This window comes from Hemiscyllium ocellatum, chromosome 13, assembly GCF_020745735.1.
Source record: "Hemiscyllium ocellatum isolate sHemOce1 chromosome 13, sHemOce1.pat.X.cur, whole genome shotgun sequence".
NCBI classification, from domain to species: domain Eukaryota; kingdom Metazoa; phylum Chordata; class Chondrichthyes; order Orectolobiformes; family Hemiscylliidae; genus Hemiscyllium; species Hemiscyllium ocellatum.
This window is the reverse complement of record NC_083413.1, coordinates 87634245-87660020: the sequence shown is the minus strand read 5'-3', so window position 1 is coordinate 87660020 and position 25776 is coordinate 87634245.

Sequence of the window (25776 nt, the reverse complement as noted above, 5' to 3'; positions counted from 1 at the left end):
CTTGAGTGGACCTACCATTTTCATAGTTACACTTTTCTTCATAATGTACATATAAAAATTCCTTGGGATTATCCTTAATCCTATTTAACAAGGTCATTTCATGGCCCCTTCCAGCCCTCCTAATTTCTTTTTTAAGTTCTTTTCTGCTTAATTTATGTTCCTCAAGGCTTTATTTGATTTCTCCTTCCTGAACTTTACGTATGCTGAATCAGGGCGGCACCGTGGTTTACAAACCAGGGACTCAGGTTCGATTCCAGCCTTGGGCGATTGTGCGAAGTTTGCACATTCTCCTCGTGTCTGTGTGGGTTTCCTCTGGGTGCTCCAGTTTCCAATGATGTGCAGTTTGGGTGAATTAGTAACGCTAAATTGCCCACAGTGCTCAGGGATGTGCAGGTTAGATACATTAGTCAAGTAATGGGGGAATGGGTCTGGATGGGATACATGTTGGAGTGTTGGTGTGAACTTGCTGGGCTGAAGGCCCTGTTTCCATACTGTAGGAATTCTATATTTCCTTTATCTTTTTAACCAAACTTAAAACATGTCTGTTCATCCAAGGTTCCCAGATCCAAGGATGTTCCATCCTCACAGGAACATGCTGGTCTTGAACTTTGGTCAACTGGTCTTTAAAGAATCTCACATTTCAGATATGGATTTACCTTCCAACAGCTGCACCCAATCTAATTTTTTCAGTTCCTGCCCAACACTGTTATAATCAGTCTTCCACAAATTTAACACTTTCAAATGCACTTTGTCCAGTAATGTAAGTCAAGGGCAGCCTAGGGGTTTGGGCATGGTCACTTGGCCAGTTGGGGCAGTCTGGATCAGGGTCAGTACAATTATTGTCCAAGCTGTAGGCCATAGTCAATGCCAAAGGTCTGCTGTAACCAGTCATGGGAGTTAAGTAGGGGAGCTGAAAAGATATCAATCAGAAAACTGGTCAGTCATCAGCCAGAGCTGTCTGAGCTAAGTCAGTTAAGAATGTGGGTCATGGAAGGTCCTGGGGGTTCCTCTACTAGAAGTCAAGTGGATGCAATAAAGGGAAGATAGGAAATTCAATTGGAGGCAGATGCTGGGATGCAGAGAGATAAGCATTGTGAAGGGATGGGTAACTCAATACATAAAGAAAGGTAAATGATAGATCACTGGAGGTAAAACGGGTAAGGCCAGAGAGTGTGTCATCAACAACTAACACCACCCTAGAGAGAATAATATTTACTATGTCTGTTATGATGATGCTGTACATCTGGGGCTCAGGGGGTTAAATGGAGAGATAAAAAGCTTAATGAATGGATTGGGTGGGAATGTGGAGAAAACCGAAACCAATGGGGTTGATGGGAAGGACGACAAAGAAGGGAATATCACCTGAACTGAGAGGCTGACCACTTGACTCACTGGATGATATATGACCACTGTTGCCTTCCATCTTGATACAAGTATCAAATATGTAAAGGAAGAAATTATGGTGAAAATGGAATTGGAAGTGAAGATGCTGCCACCATACCCAGAGTGGGCTGCGTAAATTCTTCCTTTCTCTGAGGGAGGTGGTTTTACCTTTGTACGAGCTGAGGTACTTCGAAGGGCAATAGCAATAAATAGACACCCGCTCAAAGGAACAGCAAGATGCCAACACCAAATGCGGCAGGTAAATCTTAGACCTTGACTTACTGCGTGGAATCTAAATCCTGTCCCCAAGTTCTCTTGACCATATCATTCAACATCACAAAGCAAACACACTAATGGCTGTGAGGAGCAAGCAATGTCTTGGGGTCTGGACAGATTGAGCCTCATTGCCTCAGCAGAAACCACTTTCTAAGGCCCCATAGCCTGTGCATGTTGAAGGAGCTGCTCACTTCAGACCCCAGACCATTATGCAACACCAGGGATGACTAGGCTCTTGACTAGGCTCAGTTGGAGCTGGTCAGACATTTGATACACAGCTGATGGTGAAAAGTGAATATGCATTGACAAATAAATGTATTTTCAATAAAGTGTGCTACCTCAGGCAGCCTTCTTCCTTTCCCTTCCTATACTTCTAGAAACAGTCCTGATGTAAGTAGCTGTGGTGGGGGGATCCTGCCCTTTGGTGCAGCCCTGTAGTCTTGGAGCTTTGGTCAAATAATTCAGAATTATTTGTGAAATGTTGCTCAACACATCAGGGCCAACTTGCACAAAATATGCAGGGCAGCCCCAGGCTGCCAGCATTTCATCTAGTGCACAACTGGTTTTTAAGCATGGAGCTGATATTAGGAATCCTGGCAGTGTTGAGTATTTCCTTCAGTAGTGGGTGAGAGGCTATGTCAAATGAGGTAGCAGAGGGACATGGTACACAAATATTGAGGCAAGTTCAGGAGGAGAGTGTCCGAAATCCTGCACAACCTCATGGATAGAAATCTTCCTTGAAGCTTGACAAAATTGGCACTCGGATGAATTTTACCCATGACACTGTGTTCTAAATTGATCAATAAGGAATCTACTAATCTCTATTAACTCCTTGAAAAACTTTATATTTTTCAATGCCATCATCACTCATTCTTCTAAATCCGAGGAAACCATAGCCTTACTCAGCTCAATCTCAAATTAATGGGGAATCCTGCCATTCCAGAATCGATGAAAGATGAGGCATAGATTTACAGAACCAAACTGCAAACTGGACCCAAGTATTGTCTCACCAATACACTACATAATTTCAAATAAACTTCATTATTCTTCCACTTGTTTATGGAATGTCAACCTTACTTGTAGGGTCAGCAATTACTGCTTATCCCTAATTGTCCTTGAATAGTGATGGCATGTTCTTCCTACACCATTACGGTTCCCTCTGTTATAGTGCAGTATTGTGAGGGAGGGAGTTGCAGGATGTTGACCCAGTGACATTGAAATAATGGCAATATATTTCCAAGTCAATATGGTGTATAGCTTGGAGGGGAACTTACAGGACATTGTATTCCCATCCACCAGCTGTCCTTGCCCTTTGAGGTAGTAGAATAGAATAGAATAGAATCCCTACAGTGTGGAAACAGGCCCAAGGCCCAATAAGTTCACAGTGACCCTCCAAAGAGTAACTCACCCAGACTCATTCCCCTACATTTGCCCTTGACTAATGGACCTAACCTACAGATCCCTGAACACTATGGGCAATTTATCATGACCAATTCACCTAACCTTCACATTTTTGGATTGTGGGAGGAAGCTGTAGCACCTGCAGGAAACCCAAGCAGTCACGGGGAGAATGCCTGAGGTGGGAACCAAACCTGGATCCCTGGTGCTGTGAGGCAGCAGTGCTAACCACTGACCCACTGTGCTGCCCTGTAAGCTTGCCAGATCCCTTTGAAATACCCTTACTGAGTTGGTAAGATGCAACCTGTAAATGCTGCACATTGCTGACAGTAAGTATTGGTGGTGGATGAAGCCCTCTATGGTAAACTATGTGATTTACTCTCCTTCAAGAGAAGAAATTCCTCCTCATCTCTGTCTTAAGTGTGTGAGCCTCCTTATTCTGAGATTCCGCCCTCTGGTCTAGATTCTCCCAAAATAGGAAGCAACTTCTCCATATCTACCCTGTCAAGTCCCTAAGAATCTGATGAAGAATTGCTGGACACAAACGTTAATTCTGCATTGCTCCCATAGATCATGGCAGGCCTGCTGAATTTTGCTAGCAATCTCTGTTTTTGTTTCAGATCTCTAGCATTCGCAGTTCATTGTTTTTATTTCCCTATAAATCTTATAAGTTTCAATAAGACTGCTTCACATTATTCTGTATTCCAGTCAGTGCAGGCTCAATCTACCCAGTCTCAGTAAGTCAGTCCTTCCCTGTCTGATAACAGAATCTTCTCTGGACTACCTCAAACATAAGTATATCTTTCCTTAGATGATGGCCCCAAAAGTTTTCATAGTCATAGCTTCAAGCTGTTCCTACCTATTGTACAAAAGCCATTTGAATTTCCTCCCTTTTTCCTTCATGTTAGTCAAATCATCAACTCCAGAATCAGTGAAAGGATTGCTGTCTGTAAACAGTGTGTGAGTACATCCCAGACCAATCAGAAAGACATCAGTTCACCTCTCTGGATTGTATCTGAGTCAGCATTATTAACATAACAAATCATTGAGCACTAATGGGTTCTGGATGTACTACAGATAAATGATTTTCACCACATTGGAGGCTTTTAATGTCATCTCAGAAATTAGCATTCATTACTGATGCCGGTCTGGCCATCTGTAACTACCCTGCAGAAATAACCACTCGATTCCCAAGAAAACTTCCTGAGCTCCTTCGTTCATTTGAACATTCTCCTTGAACAGTACACATCAAAAAGCTTTGTTTGTAGCATGTGTGCTGATCTTCCCTATGTGGTAATTGAATGATCCTGAACTTACATGTGATTCTGCAATCACCTTCAAAAGCCAAAGATGGAATTATCCTTCCACAGATCTCCCACCACTGCCTCTCTGGATAAATAATGAACTAATAGATGAGCGAGAGCAGAACAGTGATGGGCTGCTCATCTGTTTTACTTTTTGAAATTGCTCATGGGTTGTGGGGTTTGCTGACTGGGCTAGCATGTTTTTGCCCATACACAACAAAAACAGAGATTGCTGGAAAATCTCAGCAGGTCTGGCAGCATCTCATAGAGTCTGACAGACGGATTCAGGCCATTTGGCCTAAACTGGTCCATGCCGACCGAAATGTTCACCTACACTAACCCCATTTCCCTGCACTTGGCCCTTAACCTTCTAATCCTTTCCTATCAATATATTTGTCCAAATGCCTTTTAAATATTGCCCGCTTCAATCACTTCCTCTGGCAGCTCATTCCATATGTGTACCACCATCTTTGTAAAAAGGTTGCCCCTCAGGTTCCCTTTTATTCTTTTCCTTCTAACCTTAAACTGGTGCCCTCTCATCCTCAATTCCCCAACCCTGAGAAAAAGACTGAGTGCATTCACCATATCAATGCCTCTCATGATCTTATACACTTTTATAAGATGCCCCCTCAATCTCCTACACTCAAAAGAAAAAAAAGTCCTAACTTGTTCAACCTCTCCCTATAACTCAGATACAATACTCCAAGTGTGGCGTCATCAATGTCCTGTCCAACTGCAACATAACTTCTCAACTTCTATTCTCACAACCTTAACAGTGAAGGCCGGTGTGCCAAAAGGTTTCTTCACTGCCCTGTTTACGTGTGACATTACTTTCAGAGAACAATACACCTGAACGCCTAAGTCCTTCTGTTCCACTATACTCCTTAGGGCCCTAAAATTCAAGAAGCTCCTACCCTGACTTGACTTGCCAAAATCCAAGACCTCACACTTATCTATATTAAACACCATTTGCCATTTCTCGGCCCTTTTCCCCAGCTGGTCAAGGTGCTGAAGCAATTTCTGATAACCTTCCTCACTGTCCGCAATACCACTTTTTTTATTATCATCGGCAAACTTACTAATCATGCTTGTACATTCTCATCCAAATCATTTATATAGGTAACAAACAGCAATGGCCCAGCATTGTCCCCTGAAGCATTCTACTCGTCACAGGCCTCCAGTCTGTCAAGCACCCTTTCTTTATTACCCTGTTTCCTACTGGCAAGCCAATTGTGCATCCAATTTGTCAGCTCCCTCTGGATTCCATGCTATCTAATCATCCAGAGCAGCCTACCATGTCAAACCTTACCAAAGATTTACTGAAATCCAAATAGACTACGTTTACTCCCTCATCAGCCTTCCTGGTCACTTCATCAAAGAATTCTAACAAATTTGTGAGGCATGATCTCCCACTCATTAAGACATACTGACTATTCCTAATCAACCCTATTTTTCCAAATGCATGCATACCTTGTCTCTCAGAATCTTCCACAGATATTAGGCTTGCTGATCTATAGTTCCCAGGTTTATCTTTCCAGCCCTTCTTGAATAAGGACACAATATTCACTACCCTCCAGTCTTCTGGGATCTCATCCATGGCTAATATTATCAACCCGGGCCTCCGCAATTTCTTCTGTAGCCTCTTGCAGTGTGCTTGGATATAGCTGGTCAGGACCAGGAGATTTATTCATCTTCATGCATTTTAATATGTTCAATATCTCCTCTGCTATGTCCCCAAGATATGACCACTAACTTCCCCAAGTTCCCAAGTCTTCACATCTTTGGATGTAAGTTTGCTCACTGAGCTGGGAGGTTTGCTTTTAGTCGTTTTATCACCATACTAAGTAACATCATCAGTGAACCTCCAGTGAAGTATTATGTGCTACTTTATATTTATGTGTATAGGCTTCCTTGGGTTGGTGATGTAATTTCCTGTATTTGGTGATGTCATGTCATTTCCTGCATTGGTGATGTCATTTCCTGTTATTTTTCTCAGAGGGAGGTAGATGGGGTCCAAGTCGATGTGTTTGTTGATAGAGTTCTGGTTGGGATGCCATGCTTCTACGAATTCTCATGCATGTCCCTGTTGGTTTGTCCTAGGACATATATGTTGTCCCAGTCAAAGTGGTGTCCTTTCTCATCTGTACGTAAGGATACTAATGATAGTGGATCATTTTATTTTGTGACTAGTTGATGTTCATGTATCCTGGTGGCTAGTTTTCTCCTGTTTGTCCAATGTAGTGTTCATTACAGTTCTTGCAAGGTATTTTATGAATGACATTAGTTTTGCTTGCTGTCTGTATGGGGTCTTTTAAGATCATTAGCTGTTATTTTAGTGTGTTGGTGGATTTGTGGGCTACCTTGATGCCAAGGGGTCTGAGTAGTCTGGCAGTCATTTCTGAGATGTTTTTGGTGTCAAGTAGAGTGGCCAGGGTTTCAAAGTGTGTTTTGTCTGCTTGTTTGGCCTTGTTGTTGAGAAATCGGCAGAATGCTGCTCCAGAAGCAATCTTCTCAACATCCACAAATGAAGCTGTATTAGAACATTATTCAATAAGCACTGAGGAACTATGAGGAGCAGAGGAAAATCATCTATACCGTGTATTATAAAAAAGGGTACCCAATGAACACAGTCCGCTGATTGCTTAGCAACATACCCAAACGAGCAGACAAAATGTGCCCAGAAACCCTAGCCACTCTCCTCAACATCAAAGACATCTCGGAAATGACTGCCAGACTACTTAGACCTCTTGGCATTATGGTAGCCCATAAATGAGGGCTGAAGGGCTTGCACTTCATTGTAATGTTCTACACCCACCAACACATTAAAATAGCAGCTAATGTACTTAAAAGACCCTATGTTGACAACAAACAATGTCATTTACAAAATACCTTGCAAGAACTGTAACAAACACGATATTGGACACCAGGATACATGAATGTCAACTAGCCACAAAAAGACATGACCCACTATGATTAGTATCCTTACATATGGATGAGGAAGGACACCATTTTGACTGGGACAACACATCCATCATGACAAGCCAAACAGGGACATGCATGAGAATTCCTAGAAGCATGACGTTCCTACCAGAACTCTATCAACAAACACATTGATTTGGACCCCATCTACCACCCTCTGAGAAAAAGAATGTGAAATTACAACACCAACATGTGATATGATGTCACCAACACAGGAAATGACATCACCAACCCGAGGAAACCTAAATACATAAATAGAAAGCAGGAAATAATGCCAGCACTTCACTGAAAGCTCACTGATGATATTACCTAGTATGACGACAAAGCATCTGAAAACGAACCTTCTAGCTCAGCGAACAAACTTACATCCAGAACCTCAACCTGAGCTACAAATCTTCTCAAAACTCTCTTCATATTTTTCTCCAAGTAAACATAGAGGAGAAATATTCATTGAGGACCTTGCCCATCTCGTGCGGTTCCACACATACTTGTCTACTTTGGTCCTTCAGCGGTCTCATTCTTTCTCTAGTTATTCTTTTTTCTTTAAATATTTTAAAGAACCTTTTTGGAATTACCCTAATCTTCTCAGCCAAGGTTCTCTCATGCACTCTTTTTGCATTCCTGATTTCCTTCTTCAGTAAATTCCTATATACCTTCAGGGATTCCCTTTATCCCAGCTGCTTGTACCTGAGCCAAGCTTCCTTTTTGTTTCTGGTCAAAGCCTCAACGTCTCTTGTCATCCAGGGTTCCCTACTCCTGACAATCCTGAGAATCAGAGTTTATGTCTTGGGTCCAATGACCCTCAGAACTGGTGTACAGACACTCACAGTGTTATGTGGGCAGGAATTTCAGGATGTTGACCCTCTGACTGTGAAGGAACAGCGATATATTTCCAAGATAAGCTGGTGAGTGACTTGAAGGGGAACTTGCTGGTGGTGGTGTTTCCATACATCTGCTGCCCTTGGTCCTCTTAAATGGAAGTGGATGTGGGTTTGAAAGGTGCTGACTAAGGAACCTTGGTGATGATCTGCGTTGTGACCTGTAGATAGTGCAAACTGCTGCTAATGGTGGCGAGGGGCTTGGAGGTAGCAGTATTCCCATGTGTCTGCTGGCCTAGTCCTCCTAAGCTGTTGAGATGGTAGGTTTGGAAGGTTTGTCAAATGACTTTGGGTAAATTGCTGCAGTGTGTCTTTTAGATGTACACATTGTTGCCACCATGTATCAGTGGTGGCGGGAGGGAATGTATAAGGTGATGGATAGGGTGCCAATGAAGCATGCTGCTTTTCCTGGATGCTGTAATGGAACAGGGCTCATTCAGGCAAGCGGAATTTATTCCATCACATTCTTCATTTGTGCCTTGCAGATGGTGGACATGCTTCAGTGATACAGAAAGTGAGCTACTCACCACAGGAAACCTAGCCTCTGATTTGCACTTTTCAACACAATATTGATATAGATGATCTAGTGCAGTTACTAGTTGCTGGTGATCCCCAGGTTGTTGAGAGTGAGGAATTTAAAGGTGGCGATGCCATTGAATGTCAAGGAAAATAATTATGTGCTCTTTTGCTTAGGAAGGTCATTGCCTGGTACATGTGTGGCATGAATGTTATTTGTTCATGTCAGCACAAGCCTGCATATTGTCCAGATCCTGCTGCAATTAAACATGGACTGCTTCAGTTTCGGAGGAGTCATGAATGGTGCAACCATCAGCAAACATCCCCACTTCTGACCTTATAGTGGAGGCTAAATCATTGATGAAGTAGCAAATGATGTTGGACAAAAGACATTATCCTGAGGAGCTCCTTCAATGATGTTCAGGAGCTGAGATGACTGACATCCAACAACCACTACCATCATGCTGGCCATATCTTGCCAGGTATGACTCCAAAAAGTGGAAAGATTGCCCCGATACCCATTGATTCTAATCTTGCTCAGACTCCTTGATGCCACACTTGGTTCAATTGCAGCCTTGATGTCAATCTCAAGGCTTTAATGAGGTCAAGAGTTGAGTGGTCCTGGTGGAACCCAAACTGGGCGTCACCGAGCAGGTGCAGCTTGATAACACTGTTGATGACATCTACCATCACTTTACTGATGATCGACAGTAGACGGATAGTTATTAGGTGCAATTTTCCCTGCTTTGGGACAAGACGCACTTGGTCAATTCTTCATAGTGTCAAATAGATCCCAATGTTCTAACTGTTCAGAAGCAGCCTGGTTAGGGATGCAGCTGTTTGTGAAGCACATGTCTTTTGTTGCAGGGATGTTGTCAGGATCTATAATCTTTGCAGCATGCAATATCTTCATCTAATTCATGGCATTACGTGGACTGCATTGAATTGGCTAAAGACTGGCATCTGTGATGCTGGGGATTATTGGTGGAGGCTGAGCTGAATCATCCCCACAGCAATTCTGCCTGAAGAGTGCTTCAGATGCTTCAGCTTTATCTGATATGCTCGGCTCCCCCATCATCCAGTGAATTGTTTAATTGTCCACCACTATTCACGACTGGACATGACAGGACTACAGAGCTTAGATCTGATCCATTGGTTGTGAGATCACTTAGCTCGGTCTAGCACTTCCGGTTTCTGCACCGACATACAAGTTGTCCTGTGTTTCGGCTTCACCAGATTGTTACCTTATTTTTAGGTGTGCCTGGTGCTGCTTCTGGCATGCTTCCCTGCACTCATTTTTGGAACAGGATTAATCTCTAGGCTTGATGATAATAGTAGTGAGGGAGATCCAAGTTTAGATCAGAGTGGTGCTGGAAAAGCACAGCAGGCCAGGCAGCATCTAAGGAGCAGGAAATTCGACAGTTCGGGCAAAAGCCCTTCATCAGGAATAGAGTCAGAGAGCCTCCAGGGTAGAGAGAAAATTGGGGGTGGGGGGGGGAGGTGGTTGCTGGGGACAAGCTAGCAAAGAGTACAATAAGTGAATGGGGATGGGGATGGAGGTGATAGGTCAGAGAGGAGGATGGAGTGGATAGGTGGGAAGGGGGATTGGCAGGTAGGACAAGTCATGGGGACAGTGTTGAGCTGGAAGGTTGGAGAGGGGTAAGGTGGGGGAAGGGGAAATGAGGAAACTGTTGAAGTCCACATTGATGCCCTGGGGTTGAAATGTTCCAAGGCAGAAAATGAGGCATTCTTCCTCCAGGCGTCGGGTGGTGAGGGAGTGGCGGTGGAGGAGGCCCAGGACCTGCATTTCCTCAGCAGAGTGGGAGGGGGAATTGAAATGTTGGGCCATGGGGCAGTGGGGTTTATTGGTACGGCTGTCCCAGAGTCCAGGAAACCCGCACTGCCTGATTCTACTTCCTTCCCAAGGTCCACCAGCCAGACCACTCCAGCTGACCTATTGTGTCAGCCTACTCCTGCCCCACTGAGCTCATCTCCACCTACCTCAATACTGTCCTATCCCCCCCCTCCCCAGTCAAGGAACTCCCCACATACGTTCGATATACCACCCACGCCCTCCACCTCCACCAAGACTTCTGTTTCCCCAACCACCAATTCCTCATCTTCACCATGGACATCCAATCCCTCAACACCTCCATCCACCATGAGCAGGGCCTCCAAACCCTCCTTTTCTTCTTCTCCCAACGTCCCAAGAGTACCCTTCCACTGACACTCTCATTCGTTTGGCCGAACTGGTCCTCACCCTTAACAATTTCTCCTTCGAATCCTCCCACTTCCTCCATGGGCACCTGTATAGGCCCCAGCTATACCTGTCTCTTTGAAGGCTATGTAGACCAGTCCACCTTCCGTAGTTACACCAGCACCAGTCCCCACCTCTTCTCCGCTACATTGATGACTGCATTGGTGCCACCTCGTGCTCCCGTGAGGAGGTTGAGCAGTTCATCAACTTCACCAACACATTCCACCCTGACCTTAAATTCACCGAGACCATCTCTGATACCTCCCTCCCTTTCCTGAACCTCTCCATCTTCATTAATGACGACCGACTTGACACTGACATTTTTTACAAACCCACTGACTCCCACAGCTACCTGGTTTACACCTCCTCCCACACTACCTCCTGCAAAAATGTCATCCCGTATTCCTGCACCTCTGCTGTATCTGCTCCCAGGAGGACTGGTTCCACCACAGAACGCACCAGATGGCCTCTTTCTTTAGAGACCGCAATTTCCCTTCCCACGTGGTTAAAGATGCCCTCTGACGCACCTCATCCACATCCAGCGCCTCCGCCCTCAGACCTTACCCCTCCAACCGTAACAAGGACAGAACCCCCCTGGTGCTCACCCTCCACCCTACCAACCTTCACATTATCCGCATCATCCACCAACATCTCTGCCTGCTCCAAAAGGACCCCACCACCAGGGGTATATTTCCCTCCCCCCCAACTTTTCCACCTTCCACAAAGACCGTTCATTCCGTGACTACCTGGTCAGGTCCCCGCCCCCCTACAACCCACCCTCCCCTCCTGGCACCTTTCCCTGCCACCGCAGGAATTGCAAAACCTGTGCCCACACCTCCTCCCTCACTTCCATCCAAGGCCCCAAAGGAGCCTTCCACATCCATCAAAGTTTTACCTGTACATCCACCAATATCATTTATTGTATCCATTGCTCCCGATGCGGTCTCCTCTACACTGGAGAGACTGGACGCCTCCTACCAGAGCGCTTTATGGAACATCTCTGGGACACCTCCACCAATCAACCCCACTGCCCCAAGGCCCAACATTTCAACTCCCCCTACCATTCTGCCAAGGACATGCAGGTCCTGGGCCTCCTTCACCACTGCTCTCTCACCACCAGACGCCTGGAGGAAGAACACCTCATCTTCTGCCTTGGAACACTTCAACCCCATGGCATCAATGTGGACTTCACCAGTTTCCTCATTTCCCCTCCCCCCACTTTATCTCAGTTCCAACCTTCCAGCTCAACACTGTCCTCATGACCTGTCCTACCTGCCAATCTCCCTTCCCACTAATCCACTCCACCCTCCTCTCTGACCTATCACCTCCATCCCCAACCCCATTCACCTATTGTGCTCTTTGCTACTTTGTCCCCAGCTCCCCCCAACCCACCCTCCCATTTATCCCTACACCCTGGAGACTCCATGCCTCTATTCCTGACGAAGGGCTTTTGCCCAAAATGTCGATTTTCCTGCTCCTCGGATGCTGCCAGATCTGCTGTGCTTTTCCAGCACCACTCTGATCTAAACACTGGTTTCCAGCATCTGCAGTCCTCACTTTTGCCCTAGAGAGGGAGATCTGCCAAACTAGAGATGACAGTTTATCGTTCAAAATATTTCTGTTGTTGCTCATTGCCCACAGAGCTTCAGGTTTACCCACGTTTTGAGTTGTTAAATTCTGTATGATGTCTGCGGCCTTTACCACGGTGACAGTGCCAAATGGTTGAGGGTAGCCTTAATGTAAAGGTCAAATTTTGGCCCGTTAAGGACTGTACATGATCACTCCAATCGATATTATCCTGGACAGATGTATCTATGACAGATACATTTGTGAGTACAAGGGCAAGGAGGTTTGGCCTCTTGTTTGTTCCCTCATTGCTTGCTGCAGACTCAGTTTGGCAGCAATGTCCTTTAGGAGTTGGTTTATAATGGTGCTGGTGAGCCACTTTCGTTCAATAGTGTTGCCTCCCATTCACAGCACAATCTGCGCTCTTGCCAACCTCAGTGCTTCCTCCAAGTGGTATTCAGTATGGAGGAATACTGATTAATTTGCTGAGAAGGAGAAGTGCACCGTGATCAGCAAGAGGTTTCTTTGCCGATATTTGATCTTAATCGTAAGATTACATGGAAGTCTCGAGTCAATATTGAGAACTTTCAGGGTAACTCCTTTTTGAGTGTATACCACTCTGCTGCCACATGTTATGGATCTGTCTTGCCGATTGGACAGGACACATCCAGGGATAGTGACAGTGGCGGCTGGAAAATGATTATGATTAGTCTGTGATCCAGCTGTATTCCATTTTTGTAGCAAGCAGCCTCCAGGTGTTAGTGGAATGAATTTTGCGGGGTCATCGTTGGGTTTTCTGTTTGTTACTTCCAGTGCTCAGGTCAACTCCTGTCCTTTTCTATTTCCCATTCTTTTGTATTTGTTGCGGTCTGATACAAGTGAATGGCTGGCCAGGCCATTTCCGAGGATGGTTAAAAGTTAACCATGTGGCTATTGATCTGGAGTAACAATTAGGCCAAACTAAGTAAGGACAGCAAATTTCCTTCCAATTGATCATGGTTACATGATTGCCATGAAACAATCTTCACAGGAGTCAAAAAGCAGTAAAACTGATAAATGAGAGTTGCCATTCTAACTCACCTTCAAAATAGAAATCCAGTAGATTCATTTCCAAGCATTACAGGGTTTTTCTCTTCCAGATCAGTTACTTTTCATTTTTATGATTTGCTCTGGTGGAATTCAAACCTATGTCCCTGTGATACTTGCCTGCATTTCTACATCACCATCTATCAACATTATCACGGCACCAGCATCTCTGCCTTTTTTCTCAAACTTGTTTCACATCTTAACCACTTCTGATATTATCCTGACAGATTGTAGTAACTTTAATGAAAACATGGATGGAAAGCCTAAAGTTCGCCAAAGCTCAGCCAATTGGGAAAATCTCCAAGGACAATCCAAAAGCTCTTTTCAGAAAATGTGGATGGAAACGAATGAAAACAGGAAGTGAGTTCAGAAGCTCATCTTCAGACTGGATGTTCATTGTTCAAAGAATATCCAACACAACAGAAACAGAGAATACTGGAGCAACTGAGCAGGTGTGGAAACAGCTGTGGAGAGAGAAACAGATTTTATGTTTGGAGTCCAATATAATTTCTTCTGATGCTGATCTTGTTGTGGTAAACCTGGCAACATCTGCAAAAGATCCACACTGAACTCAAAACATCAACTTTGTTTCTCTCTCCACAGGTGCTGCCAGATCTGCAGAGTTACTCCAACACTTTCTGTTTTTATTTCTGATTTACAGCATCCTCAGTATTTTGCTTTTATTTTAACATTCAACGCAAGGCTTAGAAATGGAAGGTTTCAAGTGAGCATTTCTGCTGGCTGTGCATTTTGAGAGATCCCAAACGATGATGTGGACAACATAATGACAATGGCTGAATTTCAGAAAAAGTCAGCACATTTAAAAGCAGACTTGAGTCATTTCCTTTGTATCGTTTGCTTAGGCTGTGAAACACCTCCAATAGCTTAATTATGCGTTGAAGGGTGAGAGCCAAAGGGGTTCTGGAGCAACAATCAGATTCCTGCCGTGAATCCTGGAGATGCTTTGACAGAGATATAGGGCTGACAACAACCTCTCAAGTAGACATTACAGCTTAGGCTGATCTTGAGCATTTGCAAAATTCAGTTGATGTATAGGCAGTCGATTCTTGGCACTCACAACTGCTTTACTAAAGCAACATATTTTGTAATATTGCTCAATCTGCCAAATATTCCAAGAGAATAATTAATGTGACACTCTTTGACTTATTCAGGCTTTTAGGTTCAACTCATCTCCATACAAGAATTTTAAAAAGCGGCTAATAGTGAAATGGGCTTATCCTCTCTCCCACCTTCTCTGATTATTGATAGAGGGCATGGAGAACACATAGTGGTCAATTTAACTTCATTACTTTGTCAAAAAAGCATGGTCTGACTGTCAAAGTGGAAATCTTAACTCTTTGACCTGTCACTGCATTGATAAAAGAGAGAAAGCGACACATACACACATCATTGTCTAGATTAGCACTGGTTATCCAGTGCTGTGGGTGAAATGGAAGCAAATTTTTGACTCTCGAGTGATTTCAGATTTAATTAGTTGGCTTTAAAAGTTGGAAAGTAGAAGGTTACATTTGTTGTTTCTTCATTACGCAGGGCAAAGATAACAAGTTTGTTCATGGTCTACATGATAGGAATTAAAGGCAGTTCTTTGGGAGAGATGGTTTTACCTTTCAAAATAGAAACAGAATTGATGTAAGTGGTTCTTCATGTCAGCAAAAATATTCACAGCTATTGAGAAGGAATGGAGGAGTGGAACTAATTGGATAGCTCTTTTAAAGAGACAGAATAGACATAATAGGCTAAATGGCCTTCTGTGCTGTGTGATTCTATAAATTACATTCTTAATTTCTGCTTTAAGTCAGTTATGATTAGTAAACAAAAAGTAACCCTTTTTTTAGATTAGATTACTTACAGTGTGGAAACAGGCCCTTCGGCCCAACAAGTCCACACCGACCCGCCGAAGCGCAACCCACCCATACCCCTACATTTACCCCTTACCTAACACTACGGGCAATTAATCATGGCCAATTCACCTGACCCGCACATCTTTGGACTGTGGGAGGAAACCGGAGCACCCGGAGGAAACCCACGCAGAACGGGGAGAATGTGCAAACTCCACACAGTCAGTCGCCTGAGTCAGGAATTGAACCCGGGTCTCAGGCGCTGTGAGACAGCAGTGCTAACCACTGTGCCACCGTGCCGCCCACAACCCTTCTCCAACAACATATGTACTGATATTTCTGACATTTAAACCATTTTTTTTGTGTATTCGTAAATACCTTTTCCTGCAGTTTGATAACATTTGAATGTCATCTGGATGGTCATTTTCAAGCTGTGGAAGTGCTCTCAGATTGCCTTTATTTATCAGCCACTTCCATAAGTCATAAAGCCCATAACAGGCCCTTTAGCCTATCAGGCCTGTGCTGACCTGTCTACACAAACACCACTTTCCAGCACTTGGTCCATAGCCTTGAATGTTTCAGTTGCTCATCCACATATCTTTTAAAGGTTGTGAGGTCTCCTGCCTGACTAGCCTCCCAGCTCGTGCTTTTCTGGACCCCACCACACTCTAGGTGAAAACATTTTTCCTCAAATCCCTTCTAAAGCTCTGGCCCTTCACCTTAAAATTATGCTCTCTTGTTATTGTCCCTTCAACCAAAGGGAACAGTTGCTTCCTAACCACCATGCCCGTGCATTTTATAATCTCAAGCACCTCAGTCAGGTCTCCTCTCAACCTTCTCTGTTCTAAAGAAAACAATCCAAGTTTATCCAGCCCCTCTCCATAGCTGAAATGCTCTCTCCAACAAACATCCTGGTGAATCTCCTCTACACCCCCTCCAGTGCAATCACATCCTATAGTGCTGTGAGCAGAACTACACAGAGTCTAACCAAAGTCCTTACAGCTCCAACATAACCTCCCTGCTCTTAGGATCTATATCATGGCTGATAAAAGCAAGTATTCTTTATTCTTTCTTAACTATCCTATTAACCTGTCCTGTCACACTTGGGGGTCTGTGGACAAGCTACCCAAGGTGCCTCTGTTCCTCTGAGCTTCTTATTATCCTACCATTCATTGAAGAGTATTCTCTCATCTTGTTCCATCTTCCAAAGTGCATCACCTGATATTTATCAGGATTAAATTCCATCTGCCACTGGTCTGCACATCTGACCCATACATCTTGATATCTTCCTCTAACCTTAGACCTTCTTCCTCACTGTTAACCACACAGCCAATCTTTGTGTCATCCTCAAACTTCCTTATCCTCCCCCCACACTCTCATCTATTTGTTTATACATAACTCAGCATGTTGGTCACAAGCATGTCAAAAAGATGACTATATGTTTCAGTATGTCACAGGGAAATACCTATCTCTCTCAAGCTGAACATTTGCATATAGCAACATTACCAAACTGAATTAAATTCTCAATCATCTTCCTGCTTTTTATAGCACCTCTGTTTGCACTCACTTGTTGCCTTCAAAACATGAACAATTCCCATTCAGATAGCACCTTCAATTGGACAAGATGTCCTTAGATGCCTCACATGACCAATAACATATGACATTAACACTGGACCATGAAAGGAATTATTAGGTGTGGTGACACAAAGCTTGACCAAAGAGATAGGAGTTAAGGAGAGAAGGAGGAGGGAATGGTAGAGGAGCCCATAGGGATAAATAATCACAATTAGGCATTTGTAGGCCTTCACGCAAAGGGCTGGATTCTTTTGCACTTTGGATTCAAAGGGATGCTCTCCTTTCTCTAAATACTGACATAAATGTTAGTCACATAGCATTTTTGATTCTACAATGTCATGACTCTTCCATACATAGCTGATTTCATTTCTGCATTCATCCAAAAAAAAATCAGTCAAGCTTCTCATTTTCAATTGAAAGTACAAACAGATTAGGGTGGAGGGAGGGGACAGTAAAGATATTGTGATGAATAGAGGGATTAATAGACATGGCAATAAAATGTACTTAAGGAGCATAAGAAGAGGAGGAAGCCTTTCAGGCTTGTCCAGCCTGCCCTGTCATTCAGTCTGGTCAAACTCTTCAGTGCTTTTTACTCACCCTATCCCAATAATCCTGTCCATCTCTGGTAATTAGAAATTGATCAATCTCCACCTTAAATATTCACAAAGCCTAAGTCTCTATAGCTGTCTCGCGTAGAGAATTCAAAAGGATCACAACCATGTAAGTGGAAGAATTCTCCACATCTCAGATGAGGGTGGTGTTCCTGTGATTCACTCAGAATAACGCTTCAAAATCACCCGAGTTGTTTTCCATTGCACCCGAGAGAATTCGCGCCCATTCCAAAAGGCTATTCTGGGGGTCCAGGGGTGTGTGTAAGGTGACGGTGGAGGTCACCATCCTTAGTGGAGGAGAGAGAGTTGAAGAGGCAGAGAGGCTTGTTGAGAGTTTAGGATCAAACAGTTAAAGGCATGGCTACTCTGGAAACCAGCAATGCTCGAGGGGCCGGAACTGGCGGCAGAACAATAGTCTCAGAGGGCTGTGAATTTGGAAGAGGTTACAGAGATGATGAACTATGTGCAACAGATTGATGAGAATGATCTTTACCAAAGCAAGTGGAGGGAAGGTCTCCTACTTTGAATGGATGTGAGACTTTCCATTTTGTAAATGGATTTTTGGTCTGTCTGAGTTAATATTAACCAAAGCCTCCATAGGTCAGTATAAAATCCCACACTGTCCCTTTGTAAAGCATCCCATCCAGACCTACCCCAACCCTATCACTGTAATCCTGCATTTCATAGAATCATCATAGAATCCCGACAGTGTAGAAATAGGCCATTTGACTTAGCAGGTCTACATCAACCCTCCGAAGAGTAACTCATGCAGACCTATTCCCCTACCTTATTACTCTACATTTCCTCTGACTAATGCACCAAACCTACACATCCCTGAACACTATGGGAAATTTAGCATGCACATCTTTGGACTGTGGGAGGAAACCAGAACACCTGGAGGAAACCCGCACAGACATGGAGAGAATATGCAAACTCCACACAGACAGTCACCCAAAGTTGGATTCAAACCCTGACCCTGTGAGGCAGCAGTGCTAAACACTGAGCCACCATGTCACCCTTATATAGCTAACCCACCTATTCCTATAAACTAATTCCTATATCTAATCCACCTGTCTTGTACACTATGGATAATTTAACTTGGCCAATCTACTTAACCAGCTTTGGACTGTGGAAGGAATCTGGAGCACCTGGAGGAAACCTATGTAGACTCAGGGAGAACATGCACACTTAACACAGACAGTCACACAGAGGATGGAATCAAACCCAGGAACCTGGCTCTTTGAGACAGTGCTAAACACCGTGCCACCCCATAACTCACTGTCACCTCATGTCTAACTGATGCTCAAGTCATTTTTTAAAATATTATTTAGCTTTATTATTTTGTCTTATAGTTTTATTAAACGTGTGTAGAGACTACCAGTGCAAGCTGGCAGGTAAATGAATATTCTACCTGTAAACACAATACATGCTGGAAAAGGCACAATGTTTTCTTCTGCAAAGCGTGACTTTTTTCATGCACATCAGTGATGGAATGAATGAACACTGACATGACAAAACTTCAGACACAAGGAACTGTGTTAGAAAGCAGATGTACACCGCGCTCACTCAGTGTTGAGAGCTCATTCATTTCTCTGCTGAATTGAGAGGGAGTCTGCACTCATTCATCAAAAGCTATGGCAAGGACAGGTGAAAAATCGAGGAATCCAAAATATCTGACATGTTATCAGCCCAAACCTAGCTTTGTGGAACCAAAAGCATGTCTGGAGGTGGAAATCTCTCCATGCCAAAGCATTTTCAGTGTCATTTTATCTAAACAATACAAACAGGTTCAAAGTAATCAAACAATACAGTTGTCCTTCTTTGCAATAGAGCACTTCAGTTTCAAAATACAAGCATTATTTAAAACCAAACATTTAGGAGTTACCAACTGTAAGTGAGCCTATTCCTGGAGGGTTTCATCGTGTAACTGCAAGTTTTAGCTAATAGTCAGTTGTGATATCATCACAGCCCTATGCAAAGCAAACATATTCTAGAATCTTCTCATCAAATGTAAATATTACTGACATGTCCAGCATTAGTTGCCCATCCCCCATTTCCCACAGAATGACTGGTTTGCTGGAACCATTTCAGAGGGTAGGTAAGAGTCCATTGCAATGGGTGTGCTGTCACATGTAGGCCAAGACTAGTAAAGGACTGCAGATTTCCCTCCCTAAAGGATATCAGTGAACCAGTGGGTCTTTTGTTTTACAGTAATGTATTCAAGAGAGAGTCTACAGGAAGGATTGCATCATAACACTATAAGATATAGGAGCAAAAGAATGCCATTCAGCCTGTCGAGTCTTCTTTACTATTTTTTGAGGTAATGGCTTATCTGGTAATCATCAACTCCACTTTCCTGCCTTCCCCAGAACCTTCACTGGTGAAACATTTCCCCAATCTCAGCTTTCAATAATAACCATCCTTGACAGCTGTCCTTGTTAAAGAGTTCCACAGAGTCACTCTGAGAGAAAATAAATCCCCCTTTTCTCTATCTTAAATGAGTGATACTTTTTTCTGAGATTATGCTCTCCAGTTCTAGACCCTCTCACCAGTGGTGCAACAGTCGTCCTATTATGTTTCTATGTCCTGGGATTAATTTGTGCCTTCTAGAGACTCCAGAACAATGAGCATCAGATTAATTTCACAGGTTGGTGCAACATTGAGGGCCAAAGGGCCTGTACTGCTCTGTAAAATCCCATATTTTGTGTTCTTAAATCTGGAGGTTTGGAAACTGTGCATATGAAGACCTATTGCTGCACCTTTCACTTATTTTTTTCTGCATTGCCAGAAGATACCATTGCTGGCTCTGGTAGTCAGCCATTCAGCCCCTCAAGCCTGTTCTAGATCATCAACATCAATGCCATTCTACTCCCTTATTACCATGCTGTCCCCATATCCCTTGATGACCATAGTCACTGAAGAATTGATCAATTTCTGTCTTAAACTCTCTCAATGACTAAGCTTTCATGTGCCTCTGGTGAAAAGAATTCCAAAGATTCACTTTCTCACGAGGGAAGAAATCCTTCCTCATCTCAGTCCTAAATAGTCTTACCCTTATTCTGAGACTATAACGCAGATTTGTGGACCCCAACAGCGGAGGGAAACAATCATTTTCCATATACGACAGGAGTACAAGTCACAGGTCATTCATGTGTTAAATAATTACTGTCAAATGAAGATCAGAACTGGAGATTTATAAAAGATCACAGTTACCCTGGGGACTGAAGCTGATGAATCCAAATTGGTTGAACCAGTGATAGATCATTAGACTTTACTGAAGGAGATTTCATGCAGGCAGCTACATATTTCTCTCTTTCTGTTCTCTATATTTCCTCTACCTAACTGCAGTCTCCGGCTGCTCCATGTCAACCGTCCGACATTGGATGCACTGCTGTTGGTATTTGCTCACTTTTTATGTCACTTTATTGACTGCCACTTGATTCACTGACCTTTTCTTCTGCCAGCCTTTCGTCCTATTGGGGATTAAAAGTGAAAAGGGGAAAGAAACATGCTGAGAAAATAACCTTCCAAGAGCAAAGCTTGCTTTTGATTGTCAGTGCTCAGGGACTGCCCATCCAAAAAGGAAGTCTTGCATTTATGTGGCGCACGTCTTGACTGCAGGACCTCCCAAAGTACTCTGCAGCTCAGGAAGGGTTTTGAAATGCTGTCATAGTTGTTATGCAAGAAATGCAGTGTCTAATTCAGGAGCATCAAGCTCCCACTGACATCAATGAGATACAGGATACAAGAAAACACTTTCCACTGATAGTGGTTGAGAGATGAATACAAACTGAGACACCATGAAGAATGTTGTGCAAAATAATGGTTCTAAAAGAGTTAATATTGGAAACTGCATATGTTTCATCCTATCTAATGATATATCATTGAATCTTGAATGAGAATGCTTGGTTGCCCTTGGGAAGTTGCCTTGTTGGTACAATTGCTATTTGCACAGGAATTTCAAAATTTGTCCTTGTGATAGTAAAGCAACAGTGATATTTCCAAGTAAGGATTGTGAGTGACTTGAAGGGGAAATTACAGGTTGATTTTTTTTTTATAATTTGATTTTGATGTACTATTGTCACGTGTACCTGGGTACTATGAAAAGTTTTGCTTTTTATGCAGTACAGGCAGATCATAACATACAAAGATCATCAGGTGATGAACAAAGCGAGGAAAACAAATTACAGCTGCAAAGAAGGTGCACCAGAAACAAGGTCAACGCGAGAGTTGAAATTTGAGAGGTCCATTCAGAATCAAAAAGTGTGGTGCTGGAAAAGCAAAGCAGGTCAGGCAGCATCCAAGGAGGAGGAGAATCGATATTTCGGTCATAAGCCTGGTGTCTTATGCCTGAAACATCAATTCTCCTGTTTCCCAGATGCTGCCTGGCCTGTTTTTCCAATGTCAGATGTTTCAATTCTGATCTCCAGCATCTGCAGTCCTCACTTTCTCCCAGGTCTATTTAGAAGTCTAATACCAGTAAGGAAGAAGCTGTTCTTGAAACTGTTTGTACATTTGCTTAAGCTTTTGTATCATCTACCTGATGGAAGAGTTTGGAAGAGGTTACTACCAGGGAGGGAGGTGTCTTTGATGAGGTTGGCTGCCTTTACAAGGCAGCAAAATGTGTAGATGGAGTCAATGGTTAGGGTTAGCGTGATCGTCTGGGTTATGTTCACAACACTCTGTAGTTTCTTATGGTCCTGGACAGTGTAGTTGCTGTGCCAAGCCTCTAATCATCCTGATAGAATGCTTTCTATGGTGCATCTATAAAATGTGGTGAGAGTCCTTATGGACATAATGAATTTCCTTTGCCTCCTGAGGAAGAAGAGGTGTTGTTGTGCCTTCTTGACTGCCGCATCAACATGAGTGATGCAACACAGATTGTTGACGAACATCAATCCTAGGAACATGGTGCTCTTGATAATCTCCACCTCAGTTCCATTGATATAGATGGAGATGTGCCCTCCTCCTTCCTTCCTGAAGTCGATGATCAGCTCTTCCACTTTGCTGATGTTGAGGGAGAAATTGTTATCTTGGTGTCCCCACATGTCTGCTGGTGACAGTGCTCATGGGATTGGAAGGTATCGTCAAGGAGCTTTGAGGGGTTACTGCAGTGCATCTTCTAGATAGCATACTCTGCCATCAATCGGTGGCATTGGTGGAGAGTGAATCAGTGAATGAGGTGTGTTACTTTGTCTTGGATAATGTCAAACATTTTTGAGCTTTGGTGAAGCTGAACTCATCCAGGCGAATAGGGACCATTCCATCACACTCCTGAAGTGTGCCTTGTAGATGGTGGACAGGCTTTGATGAGTCAGGAGGTGATTTACTTACTGGGTAATCACATGCCACTGATTTCCTGTAGTTACAGTAGTTTTATGGCTGGACCGGTTTAGTTTCTGGTCAATGCTAAAACCGAGAATGTTGATTGTGGTGGAATTCAATGATAGTAATTCCATTGAATGTCAATGGGATTGATGGTGGCTATATTCTCTCTTCTTGGAAATGGTCATTGCCTGGTGGGCCATTCCACAGGCTGAATGGTGTCCAGGTTTTGCCAGATGTGGTCAAAGACTGTTTTCTTTTAAAAACAGACAAAGATTTGCATTTCATTTTTTTTTAATGAGGAGCTAACATCTCAAAGCTTCATTAGCCAATGAACTACTTTTGAACTGGAGTTACTTATGATGTCAGAAACACAGCAACTAGTTTAGGTACAGCCAACTCCAACAAGCAGCAGTGTGATAATGAAATTGTGATGTTGATGAAGGGTAAGTATTAGTTAGGACATTGGGTTAACACCCCTACTCTTCATCAATAAGCTGCTGTGGGATCTTTTGCAGTCACTTGAGCTGGTAGCTTAACATCACATCTCAAAGACAGTGCATCCAACAGTGTAGCTCTCCCTTCATATTCTGCTGGAGATTTAACTTTGGTCTTTGTGCTTTAGCCCTGGAGTGGGAGTGCAGACTTGCAAATGATGCTGAACAAAGTGGAATCATCAGCAAATATCCATTTTCATTCCCTTGAGGGAAACTTATTGATGATTCATCCGAAGATGGTTAGGTCTAGACCTGAGGAAATCTCAGTTGATCCTGAGACTGAGATGGTTAGCCATCAATGACTATGACAACTGTCTTCCTTTGTGTTGGGTATGCTTGCAAGTAACGGAGACCTCCTCCCCTGATTCCAATTGACTTCTATCTCATTGAGCTTCTAGATGACATATTGACTCAAATGCGGTCTTGATATCAAGGGCAATCACTTTTACCTCACCTCTGGATTTCAGCTCTTTTGTCTGTGTTTGAACCAAGGCTATAATGAGGTCAGGAGCCAAGTAACCCAGGTGGAACCCAAATTGGTCATCACTGACCAGGTTATTATTGAGTGAATGCCACTTAGTGACAGCATGGTCACAAACACATCAATTGCAATATTGATGATGGAGCATGGCAGAAAGGGCAATAATTTGTCAAACTGAATTTGTGCTGACTTTTGTGGACAATACCTAACTGGGTAAATTTCCACCTTTTACAGGAGATTTCAGTGTTAACCATGCCAGGGGCACAGTTAGTTCTGAAGCACAAGTCATTCTGGTTAGATCCTATCAGGACCCTCTCATTGCACTCTGTCATTATATTGCATAAAGCGCATTAATGAGGTTGAAAATGTGCATCTGTCATAATGAGTAAAGAAGTGGCCAAGATCTTCATTGCTTTAGACCTAATGGTATTATCAGTTGACTGTTAGTCCAGAGACCCAGGTAATGTTCTTGGGACCTAAGTTTGATTCCTGCCACAACAGATGGTGGAATTTTAACTCAGTAAAGAAAAACTGGAATGAAGCGCCCAATGATAACCATGAACCTATTGTCAGAAAAGCCCAGCTAGGTCACTAATGTCCTTTAGGGAAGGAAGCTGCCATCCTTAGCTCATCTGGCCTACATGTGACTCCAGACCCACATCAATGTGGTTGGATCTTAATGATTAGGGATGGGCAATAAATGCTGGCCTAGCCAACAATGGCTTCATCCTGTGAATGAATAAAACAAAAAGATGAATTACAATCTTATCACTTCTGACTAAAGACCACGCAAACCTCAGCCTTACCTTTTCTAATGATGTGTTCACCCTCATCTCTGCCATAACTAAAAATTTCACCTTCCCCTTCTCCCTTAATTGTCCAGCATAGCTCACAGCTGGATGTAACAGGGCTTCAGAGCTTTGATCTGCTTTATTGGTGGAGAGAACACAGAGCTCAAATGTAGCATGCCAATTTTAATGTTTGTTCACATGTAGAGTATTCATTATCTTGGAATACAAGGTAAAGGAGTGTACACAGGCAAGGGAAACAGGTAAAAGCTGTAGAATAAGGAGTTAAAATCTGTCCATGTGATATGCTAATGAGGATACAGTCTCACTGGAAATGGTAAATGTCACATGATCACATTTCTCATGGTCTCTTACAGCCTTGTGACAAGATGCAACTCCAATAAGAAGCTCCTTAAATACACTTAATCCTTGCTTTATCTCAGCAGACTCCAGCAGCACAGCGAGACCACCCTGAACATAAGTTGCTGTGGTCAGCGCTGTTTTCCGCCAGGTCTGCCTCTTGAATCCTCACTGGCTTTAACATTTGGCTAATCAGGTAGGAGGAGGTATGGACCACCTCAAAAATCACATTGATTTGACAAAGCACACAGAAAGCCCATTTGGTCCAACTGCTCAATGCTGTGTTAATGCTCCACATGAATTTCCTTTCACTATCTAATATTAATCCTATCTATTCCTTCCTCTTGCATGTGTATATCTACCTTGGTCCTAAATCTATTGATATTGTGGACTTCACACTGCCTCCCTTTGATAATAAGTTTTACATTCTCACCACACTCTGGGTAAAGGGGCTTCCCTATTAATAAATCATTGTCTAAACATTAGTCTGTTATTTCTGATAACTCTTTATCGTCACATTAAATATTTTACCATCTTTTATGTCTCAAAAATAAAAGTCACATTTCTGTCAGGTTAATACCATGCTGCAGTATTTGGGTGAGTCAAGGATAACAAACTGTCCTCTTTTATCAGTATT